General features: G+C 42.8%; 2 pseudogenes; both read right to left on the minus strand.

Moving 5' to 3' along the window:
- Positions 1-4542: 4542 nt before the first annotated feature.
- LOC102381762 lies at positions 4543-5472 on the minus strand (annotated as a pseudogene).
- A 7316-nt stretch (positions 5473-12788) lies between these two features.
- LOC102382022 lies at positions 12789-13733 on the minus strand (annotated as a pseudogene).
- Positions 13734-25062: the final 11329 nt, after the last annotated feature.

The raw sequence follows: 25062 nt of genomic DNA on the forward strand, positions 1-25062 counted from the left end.
TGGCTCGAGCAAAGGCGGCACGAGAGCGAATCATCGCAAGGAGGCGGGCACACCAATGAATACTAGAAGCAGGGATTTTCCACTTCCTCAAAGTGTAGCTGCTGAAATACGTTATGGCTGATTGCACCCAGAGTGCATATAAGGGGATCTGGGGGCCATGTGTAAATGTATAAAAAAAGAGAAGCAGAGACTAAAAATCAGGCAGTGTAACAGATATGGGCAAGGGAGACCCCAGAAAGAAATAGGTATAAGGGATGTGGAATAGCTGTAGGCACTTGAGGCTGAAGGAGCACATTAGTACTAAAAGGGATAAGTGGGGGATGTAGGGTCACATAAGGACAGGCTTGGGACAGCCTGAGTACCCATCCATGGACCAGAAATCATGTGTATATAGACAGAAAATACTGGGAGGCTGGAAGGCAACCCTTGGGGGTAACAGGTAGTCAGCCTCTTGACTAGTGAGCAGTGTGATACTGTCAGAGAAGGACTGGGTGGAAAATGGCCGAAAGTGGAATATGACGTTACCTTGGAATTGTCCTTGCAATTCAGTGGCTCCATACTGCACAAGGGCAGTCCTGTGCTTGACCATGTGGCCAGCCTGTCCATGGCTATATCCATATAGGCAGTAGCATTGTAGCCTCATAGTGGATGCCATATACTTCTAGATACTTCTCCAGATACCTTTGGGTCCTGTTGTGGAGCAGTCTGGAGGCCTTCTACCACACCAACCTTGCCCTTTCACTGCCCAACAAGTTCATTATTTTCTGAGCTTCAGTCTCCTTGCAAAGGCAATGCACAGTCTCTAGGAACCTGAAATAGCTTCTGAACTCCATCATTCTACATTCCCTGGAATCCATCATATTCCCTGAAAAACTCAGTGCCCAGAGATGTCATGGGCAAGAGTTCTTGCAAACTAGCAATGTCCTACCAGATCTGAGTTTTATGTATGGCACACACAGCAATGCACAGAAGATCCCATAGAATCCATAGAATCCTGTTTATTTGTCAGTACTCACTTTACCAAAAGCCTGAAAATGATGATGATGGCCACCAGTGCTTCCACCAACTTCACCAATGTTATCACCAGGTTACTAGGGCCAGCAATGCATGATACCTCCATGTGATCCCAGTAATTTCTCTTGAGGTGCATCTGTTGCAGGAAATTTTCACTCAGCTGTCTGCTAGGTAATGAGCTCCCCCTCTATATCCTCCACCAGAGGAGTACGGGCCCTGCACCTGAGTGCACTAGAATATTACTCAGGCTGGTCTGCAGAAGGTACTGGGCTAGGCAGGCACTGCCCAGTCAGGCAAGGCCTCATTCTCATGGATGTCTCCCTTTCTGTTTGTTCAGGTAACCATGGCTATCCCTTCCAGACATGGTTCTTTATCCCAGCTGTGTATCCAAAGAGAGATTCTGATGTGCTCTGATGCACAGAAGAGTAGCAAGTATGACAGAGGACCAGTTTGCCTTAGCAGGAAACTTTTCAGTGAGCTAAAACACAAAAGGGAAGCTTGAACAAACTATTATGGCAGAATAAAAGAGTATTGTTTGGGCATGCTGGAATGAAATCAGGAAGGCCACAGCAAAATTGGAGTTGCAGCTATCAAGGGATGAGAAGGGTAACAGGAAGGGTTTCTACAAGTATGACAGCAACAAGAGGAAGATCAGGGAAAGTAAGATCCCTTACTGAATGGGGAAAGCAACCCAGTGATAGATGATATGGAAAAGGCTGAAGTACTCAATGCCTTTTTCACCTCAGTCTTTACAGGGAAGGTCAGTTTCCAGATTATTGCACATCTCCCAGATTATTGTACCTGGCAGCACAGCTTGGGGAGGAGGTCAGCAGCCAACTGTGGTAAAAGAACAGATTTCGGACTATTTAGAAAATCTGGATATTTACTGTTTACAAATCCATGGGGCCAGACATGATGCACCAAAGGATACTGAGGGAGATGGCTGATGTGATTGCAGATCCTCTGGTCATTATCTTTGGAAACTCATGGCAATTGGAAGATGTCCTAGATGATTGGGAAAGGACAAATACACTACCCATCTTTAAGAAAAGTAAGGAGGAGGATTCAGGCATCTACACACTGTTCAGCCTCACCTCAGTCCTTGGAAAAATCATGGAGAAGGTCCTCAAGGAATCCATTCCTAAGCACTTGGAGAAGAAGGTAATTAGGAAAAGTCAGCAACCAAGTTCAAGTCATACCTAACCAACATGATTGCCTTCTATGATGATATGACTTGCTCTCTGGATGTAGGAAGAGCAGCAGACGTGATATACCTTGAATTTAGCAAGGCTTTTGATGCAGTCTCCCACAACATTCTCACAAGCAAGCTAAGGAAGTATGGAATGGATGAATGGTCTGCAAGGTGGGTAGAAAACTGGCTAGATTGTCAGGCTCAAAGGGTAGTAATCAATGGCTTGAGGTTTACTTGACAGTTGGTATCAAACGGAGTGCCCTAGGGGTTGGCCCTGGGGCTGGCTTTGTTCAATATCTTCGTTAATGACCTGGACAATAGGATGGAGTGCGCCCTCAGAATGTTTGCAGATGTCATCAAGCTGGGGGGAGTAGTAGATACACTGGAACGTAAATCTAGGATTCAGAGAGACCTGAACAAATTGAAGGATTGCAACAAAAGAAATCTCATGAGGTTCAATACGGTGCAAAGTCTTGCATTGAGGACAGAACAATTCCATGCATTGGAACAGCTTGGGGACTGACTGGCTAAGCAATAGCAATGCAGAAAATGACCTGGAGGTTACAGTGGACAATACGCTGAATATGAACCAACAGTATGCCCTTTTTGCCAAGAAAGCTAATGGCATACTGGACTGCACTGGTAGAAGCTTTACTAGCTGAGCAAGGGAAGTGATTCTTTCCCTCTATTCAGCATTGGTGAGGCCACACCTGGAGTACTATGTCCAGTTTTGGGACCCCAACTACATAATAGATGTAAACAAATTGAAGAGAGTCCAGCAGAGGGCAACAAAAATGGTGAGGGGGCTGGGGGACATGACTTATCAGCAGAGACTAAGGGAATTGGGCTTATTTATTTTGAACGAGAAGACTAAGTGGTTATTTAATAGCAGTTTTCAACTACCTGAAAGGTGGTTAAAAAGAGGATGGAGCTAGACTGTTCTCAGTGGTGGCAGATGACAGAATAAGGACTAGTGATCTCAAGTTTCAGCAAGGGAAGTCTAAGTTAGATATTAGGAATAACTTTATCACTAGCAGGGTAGTAAAACACTGGAACAGGTTACCCAGAGAGGTTGTGGACTCTCTGTCCTTGGAGGTTTGTGAGATACGACTAGACAAAATTTGGCTGGAATGATCTAGTTGGGGATAGTCCTGTTTTGAGCAGGCGTCTGCCTGAAGTCTGTTGGGTTCCCTTAAACTTCTGTAGGCACACAGTGTCACTTGCAAATAAAGAGAAGCGATTTTTCTACCCTATTCAGCTCTGGTGAGGCCTCACTTGGAGTACTGCATCTAGTTTTGGTCCCCACAGATCAAGAAGGATGTGGACAGTTTGGAAAGAGTCCAGCACAGGGCAACAAAAATGATCGTGGGCCTGGGAAATAAGACTTATGAGGAAAGGCTGAATAACTAGGGATATTTAGCCTACAGAAGAGAAGGCTCAGGGCAGGGAGGGAGATTACAGAGTGCATGGAGATGGGCTTTTCTCTGTTGCCATAGGGAACAGGATGAGCAGCAATGGGCTCAAGCTGCATCAGAGGATATTTAGGTTGAAGATTAAGAGAAACTTTCTGACTATGATGGTGGTCAGGCATTGGAACAAACTACGTAGAGATTTTTTTGTGGAGTCTCCATCCCTGGAAATTTTCAAATGCAGGTTAGACAGGCACTTGGTTGGGATGGTTTAGTCAGGAATTATCCACTTTTAGCAGGGGGATGGAAGAGATGATCTTATGAGATCCCTTTCATCTGCACTATCCTATGATTTTATGTTCCTATGATATGTCACAAATATAAGAGTGCAAGGAGTAAGTTTTATTTTCATTATCTTTCTTACAGCAACAAAATAATACATGTGACAGACTAGTATTGTTATATAGAGTATATTGATTTCTTTTTTTCAGCATGTGAACAATTGTTGACTTTGGAAGAGGCTGTGTTACACTTAGCCCTATATATTCAAGATATTATGTAGTGGATCTCGCATCTCTTTCTGAGAAAAAAGGAGAGGCAAGAGCAACAAGAGCAAATGCTGCGTGTCTTGACCATGCTTACAATCAGTTCTTGAAGTTGCTCTTGGGGAGACAAGAACAGTAGTTTGTTTGCAATTCTTGAACAAAGGATTGGCATCATCCTATTTGAAGCCTGCTCTGATCTAAGACTGATGCATATATTGTTGGGCCTAAGCAAAAAGAAAGCAGTACTATTACACCAAGTCTTAATATCACTGATTTCCCCTCCAATGTATAGGCAAATTTTTAACCCCATATTGTTCAACCAGGGCCAGGCACTGAGTTATAATATGTACTAATGTTAGAAGAATGAATGACAGGAAAATGACTAGAATACATATAATTTCCTTCTGAGTATTCTCCTCAGGGACTCCTTCATCTCATTGTTCCTCAGACTGTAGATAATAGGATTTAACATAGGGACAATGACTGCGTAGGACAGAGATAATAGCTTTCTGGTGTCAGAGTAACTGGTTTTAGGCCGGATGTAGGTCAAACTGCCTGTGCCATAGAACAGAGTCACCACCATGAGATGAGAGGAGCAAGTAGAAAAGGCTTTGTGTTGTCCCTCTGCTGACCTCATCTTCAGAACAGTGGAGAGGATACAGGCATAGGATACCAGGATCAGCACAAAGGGGATCACAATAATTATAATAGTGGCCACAAGGACATACATCTCAAAGAGGAATCTGTACACACCAGCTCCAACACAGGGGGACTGTCACAAAAGAAGTGATTCATTTCATTTGGCCCACAGAATGGGAAAGTGAAAATCCATGTGATCTGCACAATCCCCACAGGAAATCCAGAGATCCATGAGACCAGCACTAGTTGGATGCAAACCCTCCTTTTCATAATAACACTGTAATGCAAAGGATTGCATATAGCAACATAGCGGTCATAGGCCATGGCAGCCAGAAGGAAGCACTCTACAGTGCCAGAGGAAAAAGAAGAACATCTGTGTCATGCACCCAGAGAAGGAGATTACTTTATTCTTGGATATAAGATTCACCAGCAACTTGGGGACAACAACTAATGTGAAACAGACTTCCAGGAAGGACAAATTGCGGAGAAAGAAGTACATAGGGCTGGAAAGAGCTGGATCTATCGTTGTAATAAGGGTGATAAGAATATTCCCTAACAGGGTCATGATATAAATAAAGAGAATCACCAAAAAAAGGAGAAGCTGGAACTGGTGGAGATTAGAGAATCCCAAAAGAATGAACTCAGTGATTGCTGTTTGATTGACTAACGTCATCATTTTAGTTCTAATCTGGAATTGAATGAAAGAGAATCAGTTCTGCCCTTTGTTACCTTTGTTGAGTCCTACAGATATTAACATGGGTTACTCAAGTATAATTCAGGACATATTCTTGCCCCAAACAAGAGACAACATGCCTTTTTGTAACTCTCAGTTTCAAGAAGGATACTTAAGTGTTATGCAGCAGAATAAACCCTGAAAAGAGGTAGGATTTTAGACAGGAAAGGGATATAGTTAATGAGTACTTGATCAGAATTGTCAGCTTCTGTATTTTCCAACTTGCATCCTCTTTTGGCTCAGAACTACACTCAGGATGTTCAAGACCTGGAAAACTGAACCTCCAGGAAAATGCACTATCATGTCAATTTTCTGTACTTGGGCTGATGTTAGATCTCTGGTGGGAACATGTCTGTGTTCTGCAAGACAGAAATAACAATTGTTAATATTTTAACTTCAACTGGAAAGCTAATTGATTTCGACAAGTGTTTTTAGATTTCATTTTTCTTTTTTTTTTTATTTCCAATAGAGAGATTGCTACCTACCTGAGATCTGTATACCTTTATTTATATATTTGTTTATATATTTAATATATTATAGTATATATTAGTAGACATATTGGAAATATAGTTTTTATTTTTTTCCCAGAATCTGAAAAACGAGTAACTATCAAAGATTATAACTTTTTCTGATGAAAAAATAATAAAGATTTCTGAGGAAAGAACACATTTTACATGGCCTTGAACATTTCATTTCCTTTTGTAAAAGATTTTATTGGAAATTGTCCTTGTAGCTTGAATGATGAGTGGCTGAGTGGTTTTAAGGCACCACTTTTTTAATGAAACATTTATGGATAATTGTAAACTCTTGTTTCACTTACATAAGTGCTGTCTAAGTAACTGCATAACTAAAAATTTTGACTCTTTCAAGAAGTTTGTAATAAAGCACTGCCTGCGATAGTGTATGGAGCATGTTCAATAGGAGTGGTCCATAGGCATTATTTTTTAATGGAAATCATTCTGCAGATTAGTGGGATTTGTGACAAGGGGTTGTTGTAGTTATTCAATTTATGATCCAAACTCTGAACTTCTATTTTTTTCAGTTCAGGTGACTAACTGTCAAACTAAATGGCATTCAGCTTATCTAAGACTTGTTAAGGAAATTGGGCTCCTAGCAAACTACTATGATGCTAATTTTTTGTTCTTGACATAGTATGCTGGAAACAGGAGACCAGGGACAATCAAGTGAGTGTCTAGATCAGGAGTGGTCAACCTGAGGCACGTGTGCCACAAGAGGCACAGGCAGCTTCTGTATGTGGCATATGGCAGATCAGAGAGGAGCATGTAGCATGGCTGTGGATAGGGCTGGGAAAAGAAAGCAGAGCTGCAGATCATGCTGGAGAAGAGGACTTGAAAGGCAATTGGGGAAGGAGTAGGGCTTAATTTGTGGCATGCTTGGCACAAAGTTTGGCCCTCATTATTTTAGGCTGGTGATTAGACTGCTTTGTTTAACTTTCCTCTAGAGGTGGAGCTACAATCTGGATGTCTACTCCCTCAGCAGGTACCCCACTAGGTTATTTGGCTAAAAGGTGTTTTACTGTAGACAGTTCTGCTCATAACTGAACAGCTCTTTTATGCCATAAGTAACAATCTTCTTTTCCAAAAATGGATTAGACAAGCATTTGGGTTGGATGATGCAGGCATTTTTTTGTTCTGCTTTGGTTTCATGCACAGACTAGATATCTTCAAGTCAATCTAGCTCAAGGTTTCCATGACTGCTTAAATAAATGTTTGCCATCTTGTCTTCATTAAAACATATAAACAAACAACAACAAAAACTGGTAGTAGAATATAATCATACTAATGATACCTACATGTAAATGTTTTATTACATATATAGACAGAAAAATATAAAAATAGTACTACCTAGTAGGGCTATGTGAAGCTTTGGGTGTTGATTCAATTCAGAGGAGATTTGGCCCGATATGGTAACTGGATCTCCAAATTCGAATCAAATAAGGGGACCATTTTAAAGGTCTGAATTGATTTAAAGCTCTTCAAATCTTCTGAAAAGATTCGAAGAGCTTTGAGGATTCGGGCAGTCCCCGGTGGCTGCAGCAGGGAGCTGCAGCCGGACTCTGAGCTGGTAAGTACTAGGGGTGGGGCAGGGTAGAGGGGACCATGGGGGCTCTGCAAGCCCCCGTGACCACCTCCTGTTCCCCCCAGCCCCCCCCCATGGCTGCCCCCTCTGCCCTAGCTCAATACTTTAAAGAAAAGCCCTGCTGCTCAGCGGGTGCTGCTGGGTGTGGGGGGCGATCCCCGCTGCCCCCCATTTCTCCCTGCTGCATGGGGGGGCTCTGTCATGAGCCCCCGATCCCTCCCCTGCTCCCCAGCCCCCCCGCGGGTGCCCCTCTGGGCCAGCTCTGGCCTTGTAAGAAAAAAAAAAAAAGAAGAAAAGCCAGGAATCACCACTTCTACAGCAGACTCGGGGCTTCAGGGGCTTGTACAGAGCCCCCCACATGGTGTGGAGCAGCAGGAGCTGTGAGTCTGGGGTTTTGGGGGGTTTTGTTTTTCTTATTAAACAGTCAGAGCTGGTCTGGACAGCACCCATGGGGGGACTGTGGGAGCGAAGGGGGGTCGGGGGTTCGTGCAAAGCCCCCCACCTCCCCTACCTGGCAGCACCCAGTGAGCCAGGGATTTTTTTTTAAAACAAGTGCCTGGAGATGGGGTGGGCTGGAAGAGGGGTAAGGGATCGGCCTGGCCTGGCCTGGCTGATTCCCAATTTGGAGATTTGGAGATCCAGCAAAATCGAATTGGGACAGTGATTCGAGTCACTGAATAGAATCACTGTCCCCCGAATCAGCCATATCCGAATTGGAAGCAAATACTAGCCACTTCTCACAGGCCTACTACCCAGAACAATGCTTTTCCACCATCTCATTTAGAATTTTAAGAACCTGAAATTAATAAAAGGTACAGGTAGTGGTTTAACTGAGTCTTTCAGTACAATCCAAACAACAGATTTGATTGTGAGAGATTATTATTGCTATTAACAATAATAAAGATAATAAATATAAATTCAGAGAAGGTAATATAAAGCTTTATGTACTTACAGCACATTAGTTATTCAAGAAGCTGAAGAACTGCTGATGTGGGAATTCTGCAAGGGCTGTGCAAAGAAATTGTTGTGTTTCACTCCATCTTTATCACCTTTCTTTTTCCTTTTGTTCTGTCTTCCTATCTATGTATCTATGCCTCCATCAGCCATCTTTTTATAAATGTCTTTGTCTTCTACTGGTATATACAGAACTAGGGGTTCTCATCCTTCTCTGATGTTCCTTGCTTTCTGCTAATTATGTGGCTCAGTACATGGCTCCAGGGTCCACAACTCACTGTCCAGAATTGGTGTTAATTCAGTGGTGGACATCCTAACAATCTGCAGCAGCTGAATAGAACCACAAAGTTATAGTGCCCTTGTTACTCTTTTGCATGGTGTTGGTTATGGCAATATTGAAAAAGCTATCAACTAAAAATGAATCACAAGTCCAGAATATATTTTCCTGAGGCTTCCAGAACACCACTGTGCTTAAGAGCTCTAACTGCACAATCTGCTTTAAAAAACTCCTCCCTTCTCTTTTCTTGTGACTCTCTGGGTGGTAGGTTTGCTGCTATGATTAGTCAGTTACATCACCTCTCCTGAGATGTAGCCAACAGCAAAATCCATAAGTAATTTGCTTCCCCTTGACACTGAATTGTATCATATTACCATCTCCAATCCTAAAGAAGAACTATGAGTTACACATTAGCTTGTGATACAAAAGTATATACCTTTGCATCATCAAGCATGCAAAAAATCTGGCTTTCTATCCCAATATACAGATTTTCCATGACTTCCTTTATACCAAATTTTTGTCATCTTTGATCTCTCAGTGTGTGTGTGTGTATATATATATATATATATATATATATATATATATCCTCCTTGGTCCCCCACATTGCTTTAGCCGAGCCGCTCAGGTTCCCTGGTTCCAGCTCCAGCTTCTCCTCTGGCAGTGGGAAGCTCACACTGGAAGATGAAATTGGGGTGGAGGAGATGGTCATCCTGCTTCTGGTGCCTATTTCTGGAGTTAGAGGAGGTGGTGCAGGTGCAGGGATGTCAGGTACTTCTCCCACTTCCTTCCTTCCACTGGCAGCAGATGCCGCATGGCTGCTAGGGAAGATGATGTTTGGCGTGGAGCAGGAACTTGCCACTCTAGCTCTCCCACTACTCACTCTAGCCCCTGTCCCTCCCCTGCCAGAAGACCTGGCACCTTCCTTTCCAGCACACTTCATATTAATCTTTCCTGTGCTGCAAAAGGTGTATGTGTGTCTGATTCCTTCCTTCCACTGGCAGCAGATGCCGCATGGCTGCTAGGGAAGATGATGTTTGGCGTGGAGCAGGAACTTGCCACTCTAGCTCTCCCACTACTCACTCTAGCCCCTGTCCCTCCCCTGCCAGAAGACCTGGCACCTTCCTTTCCAGCACACTTCATATTAATCTTTCCTGTGCTGCAAAAGGTGTATGTGTGTCTGACTTCTTCTGTGTTGTGTGTTTTCTTCGCTCTGTGTTGTGTGTGGACTCTGCTGCGATGATTATTGATTGATTATTAATAACTATATATGGTGTCTTCTTCTGTGATGTGATATATGAATTATGAACGTGAATGTGCAACTAATGTGCCATTTATAAACTGGCCAAGGGGGATCAGCAGGCAATGGGAGAGTTCCTGTTCCCCTGAGCACTACCGGGGGTAACAAGGAATAATGGCCATAAGTTCACTGAGAGTAGATTCAGGCTAGATATCAGGAGGCACTACTTTACAGTCAGGGCAGCTAGGATCTGGAACGAACTTCCAAGGTAATTGGTGCTCGCTTCTACCCTGGGGATCTTCAAAAGGAGGTTAGATAATCACCTAGCTGGGGTCATTTGACCCCAGCTTTCTTTCCTGCCCATGGCAGGGGGTTGGATTTGATGATCTGCTCAGGTCCCTTCTGACCCTACCAACTATGAAACTACTTCTTCTGTGTTGTGTGTTTTTTTTAACTGTGCGTTGTATGTAGTGTGATTCAGGTAATGCATTGAACTGGTATGATGATTGATTATGAATAACTATATATAGTATTTTCTGAATTGGATAAGTAAAGTAGAGGGGTTCTAAGCTCAGCTAAGCTATATCCTATCCAATCCTTTCTAAGGGCAAAAAGGAGCAGGTGACTGACTAGGAAGCCAAGTCAGTCCAGTACTTTTCAAACACTGTTGCTCACTCAGGTGAAACAGCTCACAAAAGGCACAGAAAACCTGCAGACAGAGGCTTTTATTTTGTTTCTATGTCCCTCCCTGAGACATTGTGATTGGAAGGGGACTCAGGGAGAAATCACATTCACTGGCCAGCTAGAGATGTCAGTCCTTTGCCCGCCCCGCCCCACTCTCCTTCCCATTTCTAAGTTTCTGTTTCCCCGAAACACTACCTCCAAACCTCTGAATCTTTCCTGAATCTTTTCTGAATCGATTTGGAGGCTTTGAATAGATTCGGAAAGTTTTAAGCTTAGAGTGATTCGATTCAGATTCAGAGATTTGGCCTCCAAATCGGGCCTAATCTTCTCTGAATCAAATTGTGAACCAAAGCTTTGCATAGCCCTAGTGTTGAAGTATATTATGGTGGATTTTTCCCCTCTCTGCTGATATATTCTACCGGGTGCGGAGAAATAACAACAGTGAAAGAACATGCATGCCCACATACTAGTGTGAAAACAGTAAAGATGCAGAATAAAATTTCAAACAGAATCTCACAGGCAACCTAAGGACCTGGATTCTCCTTCACAACAGTTCTGAAGTAATGAAATGCCTCTATTTCCAATGAGTTACTCCTGATATGACAAAAGGCTGAGTATGAAGACAAATAGTCCTTTTTTAATTCTTCCAAGAAAAATATAATACAATCTGATTTGCAGCTGAAGTCAAACATGCCTGCATTTGACAGAAAAGATATAATGGTGAGAGCTAACTTGATGGTTAGCCGTTAATATAACAGAAAAAAAGGAGCATCCCTCTAGCTCCATATTCATTCCCAAAAAGAGAGAAGATGTTTTTAGCGAAATTGTGAGTGCTATTAACCAGCAAAATAGTGATGGCTTTGGATACCATCTACCAATATTCTCCAGCAATTGAGACAAATTCACATCTGTTTCAACAAGGGACTTTGCATTAGTGACATTGTCTTTGTAGTCCTGGTCATCCCTTCTGACATCAGTCTCCATCTTTTAACCTGCAGAGGGGTCTGGAACAAAACTGTAGGAGCTCCTCTAGATTCAAATTGTCTAGCCTCGCCAATGGAGAGAATATGTGTTAGTGACTGGAGTCAGGAGGTGATACTCTTGCAAATAGTTTTTCAAGTTCTATTTTTTCTGAACATGAGGCAATTCTGAAGGCTTTGAAGAAATTCTGTATGGTCCGGACTCTTGTTGTAAAACAAAACATTTCACAAGACAGCTTTTGCAAACAGAATTTGTGACTTGCTTATACTCTGCAACATCTATGAGTTCTGAGAAAATGTACTCTTTAGAAAGTAGACTGTGTTCAGCTCTTTAGAAAGCTGTGTTTAACTGAGATTTGTGTGAAGCATATGTAAAAGGATTAAGCTACTTCATGCATGTCATTCATTCATATATTTATTTGACTATGTTTGCTTTATTTTGTTATATGATTACTGGGGTCAATACATCTAAGAGAAGGTTAGCATGTAAACAGGAATGCAGGCATGAAGTGCTTATGTTCTCTCCATAAATAAATAGTTAAAAAACCATTTCAGGAAACATCTTCTATAAATTCTACTCCCACCTTCCTCAGTGGTTTCGTAAAACAACATTTTACTAGGTTCAGAATGCCACAATCAAATAAAGATACTTGGAATTGAATTAAAAGTTTTTCCCTGGATCCAGGTGAAAACAGACAGAAGAGCAAGAAAGAATCATTTGAAAGCTAGTCTTAGTGTGAGGTTGTCTGGATAAATGGTACCAAACAAAACTATAGGTAGGACAAATGAATGAAGAACCTCTTTGTTAAGCACCTTTCTTGTTATGCACTGATTGCTATTGCTGAGATTAAACAATGGGTTAATTCAGAAAGATTTATTTAAGTTTATACTCCCAGGATACAATTCCAAAGAGAATTTATGACACTTCAGTTACTGCCATTGCCCAAAGTTTTCATAATTCTTTTCCTTAGGATGTGAATGGATAATCTGTTTGGGGAAAAAATAATGTCATCACTGATCATTACTATCTCCAAATTATCCTGCTCAGTGTTCTGAGTATCCTGCTTAGTGCCCCCTTCACCATATTGTTCCTCAGGCTGTAGATAATGGGATTTAACATGAGAGTAATGGCTGTGTAGGAAAAAGACAATATTTTATTGGTGTTGGGCGAGTACTTGGTCTTATACTGGATGTACGTCAAGCTGCTGGTAATATACAAAAGAATCAAAACCATAAGGTGAGAGGAGCAAGTAGAGAAGGCTTTGTGCTTTCCATTCAATTACTTCATTTTCAGCACAGTACAGAGGATACATGTGTAGGATGTATCAAAAGGAGAAATTCAGCACAAAAGGAGAAATTACAATAAGAAAAGTAGCTGTGTTGGAATAGATGTGAAAGAAGGAGGTGTCTGCACACACCAGCTCTAACATTGGGGGTCCATCACAGAAGTGATTAATTTCATTATGACCACAAAAGGGAAAACTAAAAAACCACATGATCTGTATTATTCCCACAGGTATCCCTGAAATCCATGAGGTGACTACTAATTGGACAGAGAATCTCCTATTCATAATGTCGGTGTAACACAGAGGGTTGCAGGGACATAACTGTCATAGGCCATGGCAGCCAGGAAGAAACATTCTATGGTTAGCAAATATGGCAAATACACCTGCATAATGCACCCAGAGAAGGACACAGATTTATTCTTGAATATGAGTATTACCAGCAGCTTAGGTACAACTACTAATGAGAAAAAGATAGCCAGGAAAGGCAAATTCTGAAGGAAGTAGTACACGGGGCTAGAAAGGCATGGGTCTATTATTGTGATGAGGATAATGAGGATATTTCTCAACATAATTATGATGTAAAATACCAGAAGCACCACAAAGAGCAGAATCTGGAAATGGAGGAGTTCAGAGAACCCCAAAAGAATGAACTTGGTGATAACAGTTTGATTTGCCTAGATCATTTTTTGAAGTATTTTTAATTTGGAGTTAACATGAAAGAGAAAAATACAAATTATTTTCTCGGGTATGTTTGGAGGAGGAGTGGAGAATGGAAAAGAGGGAAAAATAGCCAAAATATGCATACCTAGTTTTTAACACTACCTAAAAAAACCTGATAAAAGGGAGGGTGTATGGGGGGGGGGGGGGTATGTGTGTGCGTGCATGTGCACATGTGTGTAGGGCCTCAAAACTGTAAGTTTTACCCACAAGGAATATCAGCACATCCCAATCAACCCCCTACCTCCTGCCTTCAGCATTAGCTATGGTCAATATTTCAATGCTTTAGAGGAAGGTGGGATTAAAAAAAAGAATCCAATAGGCTTGCAAGGAGGAAGAGGAGGTTAAAATATTTTCTAGCCCCTACCAGCAACTAGTAAAACATCAAAGTGCTGAATTTCCAGACACGTGTCTTCCTCTAAGAGAGCTCTCATCATGGGGTCTGCAAATATCTGATATATCAAATACACTGATTTTTTAACTAAGGACCGTAACTGCTATTGTATCTTTCTTTCCATAAACTTATCTAATTCAATCTCAGAGTTATTCAGGTTTTTAGTCCTCACTAGTTGGTTCAGAAGATCATTCAAAAACTTGGTTCTTCTGGTAGATAGAAACCTTCTTATCATTTCCTGTATATTTGTCCATATACATTTTATAGTAATTTAAACTTGTAGCTGAATCTTTTTTTTTTTAGCAAAAGATCTTATTTTCATCTGTAATATATTTGTAGGGTAAACATATCTTCTCTCAATCTCAGTGTTTGTTAAGTTAAATAACTCAAATTGTTTTTAAAAAAATTACATTATTCTAACCATCTTAGTGATCATTTTTGTACCTGTTACTTTTAAAGTTCAATTCTGTAACAAGGACTGTGTGCAGTATTCTAAATGGGGTCTTACCAATGCTTGTTCAAATATACTAATACTTCCTTGCCCCTATTGCATGTTCTCTGTATAATATAACCTTAGATTGTAATAGTTGGGGGTTTTTTGGTAGCTGTGTTGCACCAGAGGCTCATGGCTGTCCTACAGTAAGTCCATACACCCAGGACTCTCTTTTTCTCATTTTCTATTAGTTTCTATACTCCCAGACTATAGCTGACATTTCTGTTATTGGTCTCTAAGGTGACATTCTGATCCATTCCTGGTTATTTAGGTGTCCAGATTTTGTCATCTACATTTTTGATTATCTAAGTGACAAAAATGCCACTTACAGACAAGATATTCTATTTCTTAGCCCATAGATTTGTCTAGCGTCCAGAGCATCCTCCTTTTCAGGCAAATAGTTACTGCACTGAGCCACACACACTCTGGGTTGCTCTCTTCCTCCTGACCCTAAATATCTCCCAAGAAACCTCCCATTTATGGCTGCTCAGAGGAAGCAGCATCCAAAGGAGTATCAGCAAAGCGAGTGGTAAAACCTAAATTGCAGTGTGGTTAAGCAATTTTAAGCAAATATGCTAGGAAATCATAGAGTTCCCAACTTGTATCCTCTGTGGTTAAAATGGGCTGGGAATCAAAGGCCTTCAGCTTTCCATGATCATGTTCTAGACATTCAGCATTTAGGGGGAAAACAGTGGAAAAGTGCCTATGCGCACTCTCTCTTTGTTGTCAGTGTGTATGTCCAGTCTGCATGCTTATGTAGGAACCTATGTGGCCAGGATTCAAATTATAATCTGTGCCTAAATGTCATTTAGGTGATCAAATCTGGACACTTAGATTACCAGGAAAGACTACAATTCCACCCATTGTCTGTTGTCTTCTGAGTCTCATCACAAATCTATAATGTGAAAAAGTAGAACAAAAAAAGAAAAGAAAAATAAAACCAAGAATGCAGTATAATCACCAAAATAACATGCTTAAGAAACGTTGGTTAAAAAAGCAGCATATTTTTAAAAGGAAATAACCAAATAAGTGCTTTGTATATATTTACATTTTAAGAGAGGTTGTTGTGTTTTTTTTTAATTACATCAAAGAATAATATAAAACAACACACACTTACAACAGACCAACTGCAAGGAGCAGAAAAGACTCTGACATTGACCTGGTATCAGGCTCTGATAGCTGAATTTTACTTTGTTTCCTTAATTAGTTCATTCCCTTGGAAGCTACATGCCTACAGCAATACTGAAATAAAAAATCCTTTTCTAACAATAAGGCAAAGCTCCACAATACTTCTGAAATGTACAGACTGCTGGTACCTTACAAGGAAAATAGAAAGTCAAGAGTTCTACCTGACTTCCATCAGCTCATATCACATCCTACCTAATATAACCCCTACTATCATAACTCCTTCAAAATTCAGGGTTATACAGTTGGTTTTGTTCTTAATGAATTACATTATACACCCTAGGGCTTAGCCAACAGAGAAATCCAGAGGTCGTTCTCTAAAAGTGTGTGTGTGTGTATGGGGGGGGGGGGGTGTCCCTCTTTTTTGAGTGGTAGGGAGAGGGAACAATGTTGCATTACAAAATCATTGGGAAAACTGCAAAAGCAGCTGGAGCCTGTGGAAACTTTGCAAGAGCAGGATTCTTTCTAATTCCACAAGCTTTTATCTTCCTTCTCAGGGGTCTAGAATTAATACCCAGATTGCACTGTTTGAAAATACTTCAAATCATTGTCCTCATTATAATGATTCTTCATGCAACATTAGTATACTGGAAGACATACCTGAGAATTCCTAACAGAAAGTTGTCTGTGCCTGTTTTGCAGAGATGAAAATATAGATAGCTTCTAGAATCCATTGTTCCCATGTCCTGGCCTGGTACTCAAACTAATAAGCTACTTATGGAGGAGAAGGACTGTTACCCTACTGCCGTTATGGAGTGTACTTGATCAGCCCTGAAGTCCTACACATGCCTTATGTGGTTAGGGAAAATATAATCCTGAACAAACAGAGGCGTTTTAGGACTAGTTAAAATTACCCTTTGGAAAGAATGAAGAGCCACAATTCACCTTCAAAACCATTCCCCCCACCTTTCTGGAGAGGCCTACATTGAAATCAATGAGAGAAGTGTACAATTCTGCAGGATGAAGCTGAATCAACAGCAGTGTACTTAGTTCCCACTGAAAGTAAAAGAGGGCTACACACCTACACAGGTGAATTACACAATCATAGAAAAGCATGGTTGGAAGGGGCCTCTGAAGGTCATCTAGTCGAACTTCCTGCCTCAGACAATATTATCCATATCTATACCACCCCAAGGAAATCCTTGTATAAATTATTACTAGAAATACATGGGCAGCCCTGTCACACAACCACAACCTACCACAGATAACAGTGGCTAATGTCCTGCTGCTTCGAGAGTTGTTAAAATATGCTTGAGAGCCCTAGGGAAGAGGTCCATGCCCCTTCATGCCAGAGAAAGGCAAAACCCTCCATAGTCTGTACCAAGCTAACCATGAGGTAAAATTTCCTCCTGAGCCCAAATGTGGCAATAGGTTTGACCCTGAGCAGGGGGCTCACAACCGTGTAGCCATGAACCTCCAGGGTATAGTCTTAGCTGGGACATTTTGACATAGTCCAAATCCTCAGCATTAGCTTCAGCCAACACCCAGTGCTTCTGAGGAAGGTGGGAAAATAACCCCTGGCATATAGCAACAGGAAAGGAAATAAATTCCTCCCTGGCCCCAGGCAGCAATCAGCAAAATGTAGAAGCATGGGAATTACCCATAGTATAGAATACCTGCTCCTAAAACATCCCTGACCAACATTTATAACTTTTCTTGAACGCTTCCCGTGATGGAGATTCCATAACCTCCCTAGGCAGTCTATTCCACTCCCTCAATGTTCTAACAGTAAGACATTTTTTCCTAATATCCAGTCTACACCTCCTTGACTGCAACCTCAAGCCATTGGTCTGCATCCTACTTTCTGTAGCCAGAGGGAAAAGACATTCTCTCTCATCTTTAAGTCCTTCAGGTATTTGAAGACTGTTATCATGTCCCCTCTTAAGCACCTTTTCCAGAAGCAGAACAAGCCTATTTCCCTCAACCTTTCCTTGTATGGCTTGCCTTTTAAACCCTTGTTTTGTCACCCACCTCAGGACTCTCTCTAACTTCCCTATGGCCTCTTTAAAACATGGAACCCAAAACTGTGCACAATACTTTAGATGAGACCTAACCGGTGCTGAGTAAAAAGATATTGTCACCTCTTGTGTTTTGCACCTAATGCTCCTATTGAGCATAAAACCACATGCACCTTTTGTGAGGCTGCATCAAGTGGAATGGTTCTGAGGCTGGTTGTGTCAATCAGATTTTTGCCAGCAGCTACATATAAAATGCACAGTGACTGAATTAGAATTTAGACCACACAATATTATTGCTACTTTCCCCCCCTCCCCCAAACGATAGCATTTTTCAAAGGAGAGCTGTTGCGAACAGAGCTACCTGCTCTGTGGCTAAAGCTATTTCTTGGGAAGAAAGGGAGCAAGGATGAAATTCCAGTTTGAAGGATGCATAAATTACTAGAGTTATATCATGACTTTTTCATGTTCCTTCAATTCTAGGATTATATCCACAAGTGTTGGCTACATATTTCCTAAAGTTAAGGCATCTGGGAACTAACAACCATATAGACAGGAAGACATACAGGATCCCAGATGATATTGTGCCTTCTACACCTACACACATGTTTTCCCAATAAACATCAGGGCTAGGGACAGAAGTTATATATAAACTGGTTTAAGTGATCAGAAACTGGTTTAAACCTGTAACAGAACAGAAGTTCAGTACACATAAATCAGTTTCAAAATGGCTGAAACTGGTTTAAGATAAACCTGGTTGAATGTGGTATCAGACTTAACAGATTTGGGTCAAACAGGTTTTTGAAACTTCTGTCCCAGACTTCTTCCTGGTTCAAGTTAAATCAAAGTCCCCCAGCATGCTTTCCAGCCCTGGACTGGGCTGGGCTGTCTGCTCCAGAAGAGAAAGGTTGGGGTATGGAAGAAGCAAGAACTTACTGAAACTTAGTGCTGTCTGAGACTGTGGATTACAAATCTCAGAGGCACCTGGAAGTAGGAAGAGGAAGTGATGAGCAACCCTGTAGGGTCCTACTTCTGTTACTCTGGACTACAAATCCCAGAGACCTCAGGGGCAGCAGGAAGGGGAAGCAAACACACAGCCCATGCTGGCTACATTCCAGAGAGCTGTTCCCTAGCCTCCCCTGGCTTCTGTACTGAGTCACTGCAGGCATGTGGCCTGCATTTCCTGAATCAAAAGTAAATGTGTGTCCACTTTTAACATTAGCATTTTATACATTCTCCTAAGATATCACTACAGTGACATTCAAGGGGGGATCCCAATATCCACAGCTTTCCTTAATATGTGAATGAATAATCAGTTTTGAGAAGAACCCATGCATTCTTGTCTGCTAGCATAAAAAAGTAGAGTGAAGTCAAGTGGTCTATGAGTTTAGGTGTCTGATTAAAGTCAATTACTGAGTAGGTACAGTTCCTAGCATTTGGGCCTGTATTTTTAGTGATCCCTTAATTTATAGCAAGGCTTCTAGTAGTAATACTACTAGTAACACCAGTAAATAAAGCCATCATTATTATAATCATCATCAGTATGTTACTGCAGTTGGGGTGCTGTGATGGCACTCTTACATAACTTTTTTAAGCATTTATCTTTTTTTTTAAGTGTCAAGAAGTTCTAATTCCTGTGAGTATACAATGGGTATTTCTTATGCAAGTTGGGTATTTGTGTTATGCAAAATTTTGTCCAGTGCCAGTTTGGGGAAAGATTTTGTTCTGTGATCTGAGCTGTGATATGAGTCAATTCTTAAGGCAAAGTTGTTTAATGGAAAATAAACTTTCAGTTTTCTTTAAGATTTATGGAAAAGAGATATTACATTGCAGGCTATTTATGGTTCTCTCTCATTGAAGACTGCAATGTATACCATAATTAAAGAAATAACATTATTAAAGCACCCCAGGCAGAATCCTATTTTACTTTACTTTACCAAATGGAACTTACCCAGGTATTAATTGCCATTTTCGTCACTTACACACAGTTTATGATATGTAAGTGTCCACTTAGCTACTAAACATTCTGAGTAGCCTGCACAACTGTGGGTACCAGAGAAAGCCTAAATCTTAAGTTTGTAGCTGGGCAAACCCCCATAATTAGTGGGTGCTAGTAGGAGGCTATGATCTTGATTCCAGGTCCTTGGCCTGGCAAGCATAGCTGCTCATTTCACCCTGGCACCCAGAGCTGGTCACTCAAGATTATCAAGCCTGTTCTGAAGTTTTCAGATGGGCCTAGCCCTCAGCTCACTCCCTGGCACCAGAGTGACTGTTCGGGGTCAGCTACCCTCAACTTCTTCCATATAAAGGTCTGACACAGAACAGGCCTATTTGTTGCACTTGGTGAACATGTCTTAGGTCTACCATGAACAATTATAAACCCCCTTAAAAGGGAAGCCACTAAGAACACAACAACTGACTGCTTGGAAGAAATAAAAATGAAAACATAAATGGGAATGAGGGTTATGGGTTCCAGACAAGGGAGCCAGAAGGGGACACTGAGCAGAATATGCTATCCAGTACCCACTACCCCCTAAATGAGCCAAGAGAGCATATGGAAGCTGACTAGGGAAACTCTGCCCAGAGATGTGAGCAGACAAGTGACAGGAAGATAGTCCCACATTTGCCCAGATTGCTCCTGGTTAGAGCCTCCCGGTCTCATAAATGGTCAGCTTGGACAGAGCATATAGGAGCTTGACCAGGAGGTCCCAGGAATTGGGATATGGATAGGGAGTGCATAACAAAAAGGTGGGGGGAGAAGTACGAGCAGAACCTCAGCAGGAGTTTCTGGAGGAGATGGAAGAGGAGATTCAACCTGGCACATTCAAGGTTGGCACGTACTAGGGTCTCCCTCTGGTGACAAAAGTGGTAATTGTGAGTTTGTTCATAAAATGCACCAGATACATACCCATGGTGATGATTCCATGAAGGAGCCACCAGCTGAAGTCCCTGGTGGTTTGTGGGGTCAGGCTGGAATTCAGACTTGCCCACTGGGGACCTTTGCCCCTGCCCTTGCCTAGTGTGCCCCACCACTTGTTGTCAGGATGGGACATAAGGACAGGATGATGAGCATGTGCATATAAAACTGGCAGTGGTGGGCTGTTTGGAAGTGGGCTGGCTTGGTATCCCCCAGCCTGCTACTATGGTGAGATGGGGAATGCCATGGGGCCTGCCAAGGCAGCAGCCCCACTACCAGCTCCAGAGGGCTGGGGGATATAAGTTGGTGGGGATTGCCCTCGCACAGGATCTGGTCAATATAGATGAAGGCAGTGGGCAGCAAAGCAGCCTTTACCTCCTGGAGTAAGCCTGGCCTAGAACAGGAACTTTCTGGCTTAATCTGATCTCAGATTGTTTTGTTGTTCCTTCTGACTCATGCTCTAACCCTTCTCCCTGCTTCACCTCCTGTATTCTTGACCTAGCATGCTCTCTGACTCCCCTCTCTGCTTCCTGACTTTGCATTGTTCTAGTCTCTGCTCCTGGACTGACCTGTCTTCCTGACCTGGTTTGCGCCTACAATTCTGCTCACTCCTCCTGACACTGGTTAGCACCTTGATTCCAGAGTGCCCCCCATACCTGGTTGCCCATGATGCAGCATGATAGTTAGGTGCTCAGGAGGAAGGAACTCCTAGAAGATAGTAATAGACTATTACTTTGGTCATTTGCCCAGGAAACTGAATATTTAAATTGTTGGTTCTTCCACACACAGAAGAGTTTTAATTTGGTTTTCTCTGACTTTCTAGTACAGTGCCCTAACCACCAGGGTGCAAGTTAGGAACTGTTAAGTGCCCCATCTCCAGCCTTCCTTTTGAAGCTGAGGCACAATTCTTTGAATTTAATACTCATTAGATAAAATTGGTTGAGAGCAATAGGGAAATTTCCACCACATTGGGAAAAGGATGCAGCTAGAACTCAGGACTGCTTCCTTTCTAGACCAGCAGCTAGCTCACCAAATCACACGCACTCTAGCTCCTGATGGCCCTTATGGAGCTACATTTTTTGCTCTTGGTTGCCCAGAGGAGAACTGAACATGGTACCAAACACCCCCCAGCCTGTGACCTGATGGTTAGAAAACAATGCTTGGAATTGGGAGAGGTGTATTGAATGAATAAATTTCATGAAACATGAATTTCCTGTACCATGGGGAAATGACCTAACCACTGGAGTAAGGCTAAACATTCAATTTCTTTATTAGCAACTTGGACAACAGGGTGAAGAGCAGCCTGTTTAAATTTGCAGACAACACGGAGTCATTATTGACTCCAAGATGAACATGGGCCGACAATGCGAGAACACGGTTGGCAGGGCTAACTGTATCTTGTCCTGCATCCACGGATGCATCACAAGCAGGGCCAAGGAGGTGATCCTCCCCCTCTATGTGACACTGGTCAGGCCGCAGCTGGAGTACTGCCTCCGGTTCTGGGCGCCACACTTCAGGAGGGATGTGGACAGCATTGAGAGGGTCCAAAGGAGGGCCACTCGAATGATCTGGGGACAGCAGGGAAGACCCTATGAGGAGAGGCTATGGGACCTTAACCTGTTCAGCCTTTGCAAGAGAAGGCTGAAGGGGGACCTGGTGGCCATCTATAAACTTACTAAGGCAGTAAAAAGATACTGTCACCTCTTGTGTTTTGCACCTAATGCTCCTATTAGCAGGGTTTGGGAGTGACCTTGTTCCCCCGAGCGCCTCCCAGAGTAACAAGGAATAACGACCATAAGTTGCTAGAGAGCAGGTTTAGACTGGACATCAGGAGGCACTACTTCACAGTTAGGGTGGCTAGGATCTGGAACCAACTTTCAAGGGAAGTGGTGATAGCTCCTACCCTGGGGGTCTTTAAGAGAAGGCTTGATGTTTACCTGACTGGGGTCATTTGAGCCCAGTTTTCTCTCCTGGCCATGGCAGGGGGGCAGACTAGAATATCTACAAGGTCCCTTCTGACACTACATCTATGAATCTACGAATCTATGAATCTATGTCTTCCTGCCTAGCCAGGCTGCAGGTGAATACATTTGCTCAATAACCATGTGAACAAGTGGGTGTCCACACTGCCTGGAAAACAGCGTTGTAAATGGTGACTGAGCACCAAAAATGACAGTTACTGAGCTGCATAATTGCCATTGAAATGTATAAAATTAAAATAGGATCATGCCTCCAGTATTTATGTACTTCATTCTCCTTCCATGCAGAGTTGATATTAGAACTGATGATTTTCCACCATCAGTTTGCAGTGGGGAACCAAGGGCCTTGTTACACTTTATGCTGTGAGCCACACAAATGTTGACTGATGTTAGCGATAGGTTGCAATATGGAGCAGTTACATCCTTAGTCGAGAAACCTTCTCTGAACTGTCCCCCCACCTGCACAGCTGTGATTTACCATTAGATACCTGGTAAGCAGGGGCCACACTAGGAGCTATAGCTGAGTTGCCACTACTGGGTTTTTGAGACAGTATAGTCTTTTATCCTAGCTCTATGGGCCAGGGTGTGAGAGATCCTGGGATACAGGGAGACTTCACCTTGGTTGGCACACCTGTGGGGAGTGGCCACACCTTAATGGAACAGGAGCTAGGAAGTGCAGATCTGAGATAATCCTGCCCTGGCCCTGGAGTGGCATAACTTTGAGGTGAATAATAAGTGTTTAAAACCACTTTAAGGTGTTAATGTGTGCTCATTCAAGGAGTAATGAGCTCAAGGAGCCAGCCCTTTGGATTCTGTGGGTGATTTTCTCTGAGTGGGGGAAGACCAGTGTGGTATACAGAAGCACCAGTAGCATCACTGCCCTCATGAGAGCCAGGCACCCCCCCGTTCCTGCATCAACAGGCAGTGCAAGTTACATAGTGCCAGTTTCTGTCTGCCTGAAGCTTCAGTCTTTTCCCATGTTTTCTGTCCTTTCAGCTCCATAGTTTCATAGTTTCATAGTGCTTAGGGTTGGAAGAGACCTAAACAGAACATCAGGTCCGACCCCCTGCCCCAGGCAGGAACAAGTACCAGGGTCCTAACATCCCAACCAAATATCTGTCCAGCCTCCTCTTGAAGACCCCCAAGGTAGGAGAGAGTACCACGTCCCTTAGGAGTCCATTCCAGAGCCTGGCAGTAGGCCTGTGCGAGTCAGCAGTGATACAATCCGGCTTCAGATATGGCTGCTTTGGATGGCCGTGATCTGATCCGGAGCTCAGGATTGGTTTGCTGCTTCAATCCGGCCAAAGCAGCTCTAAAGCTTCAGAGCCACTTTGGAGATCCAGCTATAGGCTATAATGGAGGATCAATGAAATATCTTTAACTTTGTTGTTTTACCTCTGATTTGGGTGCAACTTGCAGAGTGGTAGCCTCTGCTGAGAGCATGAAGCCTGCCAAGTTTCAAGAAGGTCGGTGCAGGTGTTTGGGGGGAACTGCACCCCAAATTCTTGAAAGCAAAACTCAAGTCATGTCTATGTGTTACACCACAGGGGGGCTGAAAACTGCAGGGGTGGTGGTGCCTGCTCAGGCCACAAATCCTGCCAAGTTTCAAGAAGGTCGGTGCAGGTGTTTGGGGGGAACTGCACCCCAAGCTGCTGACAGGCAAAACTCGTGATGTGGGTGGGTGCTTGGGTGACTGCATCTGTCTTGGGGCACAGAGGGGTGAAATGTAGTGCAGGCCTGGATGCTGGGCCCTGCCAAGTCACAAAGTCTGCCAGCTGTGTGTGTCTCACTGGGGGACTCTGTTGTCTGGGGCTGTGCACTTCAAGCTGCTGACAGGCAAAACTCATGATGTGGGTGGGTGACATTGTGTATGTGTTAAGATGTGCCCTTCCTGGCACTGGGGCCTCTGCACAACACGGCAGTGTGCCCCAGTGAGGCCTCCTCCTCCCCTATAGCCTCACGCTCGGTCCTCCATTTTACGTGACAACAGGTAAAATAACTTAGCTGGCTCAACACCAGTAGTATCACCAGCAGCATCAAAGGTACCCAAACCGAACTGTCACAGAGCCTTTCTTTTTATAAAGGAATTGACAGCAAGAACTAAACATGTTGTGCTGTGTTGTGTTGGACAGATGATGTTCCTCATGGTGTGTGATGGCTTATCTTGTGTTTTTATGTCTATATCTGTATTATGAAAAAAAAGGAGTACTTAAAAAAAAATGTATCTTTGGTAGCTTTAGGATTGATAACCCCTTTGCCAGGCTGAGGAAGTACCTGCAGTTGGTCCTGGATGGAAGGACTAGTAAAGAAACCAGAGTCTGGCCTGGCCCGCAGTGCAGGCATGAAAGCCAGTCAGTGAAAATGGAAATGGA

The sequence above is a fragment of the Alligator sinensis genome, unplaced genomic scaffold (assembly GCF_000455745.1).
Source record: "Alligator sinensis unplaced genomic scaffold, ASM45574v1 scaffold186_1, whole genome shotgun sequence".
Lineage (NCBI taxonomy): Eukaryota > Metazoa > Chordata > Crocodylia > Alligatoridae > Alligator > Alligator sinensis.